This window comes from Melopsittacus undulatus, chromosome 5, assembly GCF_012275295.1.
Source record: "Melopsittacus undulatus isolate bMelUnd1 chromosome 5, bMelUnd1.mat.Z, whole genome shotgun sequence".
Classification (NCBI taxonomy): domain Eukaryota; kingdom Metazoa; phylum Chordata; class Aves; order Psittaciformes; family Psittaculidae; genus Melopsittacus; species Melopsittacus undulatus.
This window is the reverse complement of record NC_047531.1, coordinates 32,645,110-32,651,109: the sequence shown is the minus strand read 5'-3', so window position 1 is coordinate 32,651,109 and position 6,000 is coordinate 32,645,110.

Genomic DNA, 6,000 nt, shown 5'->3' with positions numbered 1-6,000 from the left:
AATAAAAACAAGGGTGAGAACAAAACAGTGTTGACTATCTTCCTGCTGGATGTAGCTGACAAAGTTTTTACAATATAAAAAGATAGCTGATTCAAATATGTAAACCAATTCAGCTCACTTGCAATGGGATGGATCCTGCATTTCAATGGTGCAGACTTCAGTAAGAAGTTGATTTTTTTCTCCCTGAAATTAGAAATTGAGATCAGGACGCCTGCACTCTCTAGTCAGTCTTGCACAAGCAAACAGAATGAGAATTACTCAGTAAGATTGCTCCTTTCTGCCCTATGTAACACACAGACATAAAGAAGTTACCACACGCCAGGAAGAAAATGGTATTTTGGCATTCCTGTAGCATTGATTATCATAGAATCATAGAGTCATTTAGGTTGGAAAAGACTTTTAAGATCATTAGGTCCAACCACTAGCCCAGCACTGAAAAGTCCAGCACTAAATCATGCTCCCAAGCATCACATCTACACGTCTTCTAAACACCTCCAGGGATGGTGACTCAACCACTTCCCTAGGCAGCCTGTTCCAGTGATTGACAATCCTTGTGGTGAAGAAATTTTTCCTACTATCCAACCTAAACCCCTGCTCATACAACTTGAAGCTGTTTTCCCTTGTCCTGCCACTTGTTACTTGTGAGAAGAAGCCAACCCTCACATTGCTACAACTTCCTTTCAGGTAGCTGTATAGAGAAGTAAGGCCTCCCCTCAGCCTCCTTTTTTCCAGGCTGAATAACCCCAGTTCACACAGCTGCTCCTCATAAGACCTGTGTTTTAGACCCTTCACCATCTTCATTGCCCTTCTCTGGACATTCAATAACACCCTCTGTACTTTTTACAGGATTTCAGCAAGCATATTTTGGCTGAACCAAATAATATCTCGGATTTCATCTAGCAAACAACTTCAAACCCCAAGGACAAAGGTGAAGCATACCCAGCACAGGGAAGATTAGGGTCAGTGAGAATCACAGCCACTACAGATTTACTGATTATAACCCAAAAACCCAAGACCTTTAAAACATTCAGTCATTGTGTGCTATCTCTTCACAAAAGTGCTGCAATCACTGTATATATTAAGTTTAAAGCTGCTACTGTTTTCTTTTAATGCTGATTGCTGAAAAATAAATTTGTATACAAGCATAAAATCAGAACAATAAAACTTTTAATCTGATTCTAACCTAGTATATTTGGAGTTTTTAAAAAATGGTTAAGAGGCAGAAGGCCCCACTTTTTTGTCTCTTATGGTGGATTTGAAACAGGGCAAATAATTTATGAAAATGTAAATAATATACCCATAAACTGAAATTAAAGAGAAAAGCTTGATCATTAATTAATACTTGTTACTGATATGCTGAAACAGAAAGAAGCCTTTGATGCAAAATATATTTGATATTTCTGGAATAGGAATTTTTATTTCTGATGTACAGATCACCATGGTCAATTGAAAGATTATCAGTAATTTCAGCAGAATCACAGAATGGAATGGAATGGAATAGAATAGAATCATTTAGGTTTGAAAAGACCTTTAAGATTATCTATTCCAACCGTAAACCTAACTTTGCCAAGCCCACTAAGTAGCAAATTTTTTGTAAAGCCCCTCTCATTATATCAATCACTGCCATTCCTGTGCTCCTTCACAGAAACATCTTGGTCAGATAGGACAGGCAATAAGTTTAGAATGAGGTGAAGTAAGAATGAAAAAAGATTTACCTGTGTGGTTTGTCATTCAACTCTATATTTAAGTGCTTAAAAAAGAAGACTTGTCAGCTGTAATAGATCTTTAGAAACCTTAACACAGATAAATTATATGATTATCTGCAGTGCAACATTACTGTGAAGTACACACCATGTATTTAACATACTGCCTGAAATGTGACTTCATAAGGAAAGAGTATGATCATCAAATGCAAAGGAATTTACATCACTTAGGAGATTTTAATGGCTTTTTAAAATTTCATGATGAAACTACATTTGTGGGGTTTTGGATTTTTTTCCCCCGGACTAGGGAGAATGAAGAAATATCAAGAAACTGAATTCTGCTAGTATCATATTTTAAGTCAAACATTTAAAGCTAGTGGGAGCTCATCTGAGCATAAGTACTCATATGGATACATGTTTGTACATGGGGTCAACATTTCTAAGCATTCCGCATCTTTACTAAATACCTGGCATTTAAATGCATTTTTAAGCCATACATAATTAGGTGAAACAGAAGGGTGAGTAATCAGTAAATAATACATGACTGCTGGAGTAACTCCTGCATTGTTTTCTTCCCTATGCTTCAGGTTTGCTAAGTTTCAGATTCAAAAAAAGGCAAAAATTCAAATCCCAGCTTCAAGCCTCACTTAATTTTGAAGGAAAACTTATTTGAGTCCAGCTTTTTTCAAAACTGGGCTCCAGTCCAAGTCTGCTTGTAAATGTTGTAAAGCTTGCAGTCTGAACGTGAGTTGTGTATCACAGATCTGAGTCTTCTGATGAATACCACATAGGGGAGCCCCTGCTGAGCTCCATTTTCCAGCCTTGGCTGTTCCTTAAGACCTCAACCAACTTGTTTGGAGCTAACCTGTGTATTTCTTCTCCATGCTGGAGTCACATGTAGAGAACTCTTCTCCTTCATCCCTGAGTTTCAGTGAGCTTCACAGGCATTCACTTGCACCTAAGTAGCATTCACTACAGGATAGTACAAGACTAATTTGCAGATAGTCTCGTTATACAATTGTAAATAGCATGGTAGATTTGATACTTCAAATATTGCCCTATTACAACACAGCATTATTTTCTCTAGCATACTTTTTATATTTCAGCTGTTGTTACAGTGTATTAGTACTAATGCAACAGTCACAGTCTAGACCTGACAGTACTAGGTGGAGTGCCAATCCACGGAGGTATTGCAGGGTTGCATCACTAGCCATGTGCTACTACTGTTGCAATTATTAGTAGCAATAATTGTTGCCCTTAGGAGCAATATAAATGATGAATGCAGCATCAGAAATGTAGGCTTACAGAAGATTACACTAATGAGGAAATAAACATCACTGTATAACACTATATTTTTCTATTTATTATTTTATGTTATCTTTTGATCTGTCTTTGTTTTCTGTATGTTATATTGAAACAGTATGTCTGGGGGAGAGTGGTTTTGATTATTCCCACCTACTGAAGCTATTTTCCATTGGGTTTTGCACAGTCATTTGAACATTCTCTTGTGCGTCCTTTTCTGCCTGCCCACTTCCACAGGAGAGCACCTTTTCCCAAGCCCACAGCTTGGTGAGCAATGTGTGGGCTCTAGAAGAAGCACAGCTGGGAATTGAACACGACCACTTCCCTCTTGAGCAGAGATGACATGGGTCAATGCTGAATCCTTTACTTAAGGAAGCAGCCAGACAAGGCATTTCCACCTTTTATTCTGAGAGGGTATTGTTAATCACAGTTAATCACTGTTAACCACAGAATCACAGAAGCCCAAGGGTTGGAAGGGACTGCAAAAGATCAGCTAGTCCAACCCCCCTGCAAGAGCAGGGTAACCTAGAGTACATCACACAGGAACTTGTCCAGGCAGGCCTTGAATATCTCCAATGTAGGAGACTCTACAACCCCCCTGGGCAACCTGCAATCCATCCTTGTGCTGTCCACTGCGAGGCTGTAGGTATTTTGAGACACAATTAACAGAATATCTAGTCTGTGGATCTCATCAGAGTTTAGGCATGAACTTCTGCTGATCTTCAGAGTCCTAGCAAGGACCAGAACCAGTGTGTTTTTTTGTCGAATATTCATGTTCATAATCCAATTGATACTGGACAGTGATACCCTTAAACATTATGGGGCCCCGAGAGCAAGTAGATGCCTTAAATTACACTTTAAGAACTAAATCTGTCATGGCCCTTTGAAACCTGAATGACTCCATATTTCCAGTCTCTTTCATCTGTGCATTTCTCCAGATATTTACTCCACTCCCTAGTATTTTCTCTCTACCCTATATCTCTTTGCTATACATCATGTGTGAAGCAGGACTTCTGTCTCCCACAAGCCATGACTCTTCAGTTACCCACTGTACCCTGAAGTCACTGCTGCCTCTATGCCCCAGCAGGAAAGCAGAGGTGCTCAGAGGAACACTTGTAGAAACATAGAATAGAATCATAGAGTAGTCTGGGTTGGAAGGGACTTTCCAATGAGCAGGGATATCTTTAACTAGATCAGGTTGCCCAGAACCACATGCAGGCTGTCCTTGTTTGTCTCCAGGGATGCTGTATCCACCACCTCTCTGGGCAACTTGTGCTGGTGCTTTACCACCCTCATTGTAAAGAATTCCTTCCTCATATCCAACCTGAATCTCCCCTATTTTAGTTTACCCCTTGTCTTACCACAACAGGCCCTGATAAAATGTCTCTCCCATCTTTCTTATAGATCCTTTTGAAAGGCTGCAATAAGGTCTCCATAGAGTCTTCTCGCTTCCAGGCTGAACAATGCCAACTCTCTCAGCCTTTCCTCATAGGAGTTCCATCCCTCTGATAATGTTTGTGGCCCTTCTCTGGACTGTCTCCAACAGGTCCATGTCTTTCCTGTGCTGAGGACCCCAGAGCTGGATGCAGTACTCCAGGTGGGTCTCATGAGAGCAGAGTAGAGAGGGAGAATCACCTTCTTTGACCTGCTGGCCATGCTGCTTTGGATGCAGGCCGAGATATGGTTGGCTTAGTACCTGAAGTGTTGCACTTGATGTGGCCAAACCATAAAGCCTATGGAGACATACAAAAGCTGGCTGTAGATAGCCTTCAGGCTGTTTGACTCTGCAGGCAGCAATGTCATTTTAGAAACTGCTATTTCGGACTTGCATTAAAACCCTGAATCCTACGTACCTATAGGTAGGTGGATAGGTGAAGACAACTGGGAGCTCTTCCCACCAGCTCCAAAGTGCCAGCTCCAATCCAGAAACAATGTAGATGAGTGACTGCATGCTGTACAGATTGCAACTGATATATCACGCTGGCTTCAAGCCTGAGCAATGTGAACACTCCATTCTTCATTTGTGAATCTCAGCTTTGGTCCTTTTGCCACCTTTAAAATAGAGATGAGCACTTTTTTAGTTTATAGAAATTGTTGTGAGTTAATACATTCAAGATGGTGTGATCCTTAACTATAAAAGATGTAAAAAAACCAGGAATACTGGGTCTGCTCTTTCGTTGGACTAATTAAATATACTAGAATTATAATTACATAATTACATGTAATTAAATAAATAAAAATGTACAAGCATATGAAAAGAAAGAAAGCCAAACGAAAATAGCAACCCATTTATTCCATATCTAAGAAACCCAGAATTGTCAGTGAACTTTTGACTGCTTTAGTGAATAAGCTAAGAGATCTTTCCCTGGATTACTTTCCCCATTATAGTTGCCACAGAGACTGGTGAGCACGGGTAAAATAACTGACGAGACGGAGTTGGTCCTCTCAGGGGAACTTGAAATTACTGTGTATGTTAGAGGAGCGGCTGGGCTGGGGTGAAGCCTGCAAACTCCCCTCCGTGGCCCCAGGGGCCCGCTTCCCACAAGCGGCGCCGGGAATGGGACCTCACAGAGGACAGCTCTGGTCCGCGGGGCGGCACCGCGCCGGGCTCGCCCTTCCGCGCTGGGGAGCGCTGCTACAATCAGCAGCGAACGAGCTCAATCTATGTGTGTATGTGTTTGAAAGCGCAGCCCAGGCTGGTGGCACAGGGGCTGTGTGAGGCTGTGCTTAAACGGGAGGAGGAGGAGGAGGGGGGGGGGGAGGGGGGGGGGGGCGAAGAATTAAAACAAGGCACGAAGCGGGTTTAAAAATAGCGTCCGGGCGGCGGGAGGTGAGGCACGCAGCCCGCGGCAGGCGGAGCAGGGCGGGCGCGGCTCCCGCGGGGCTCTGCCCGGCCCGGGAGTTCCTCGGCTGCCTTGTAAGGAGCGCGGCAGCCACAGCGCCCGGCTCCCTCCCCTGCTCCCCGCCCCGAAGCTTCCCCGCTGCCGGCAGGGAA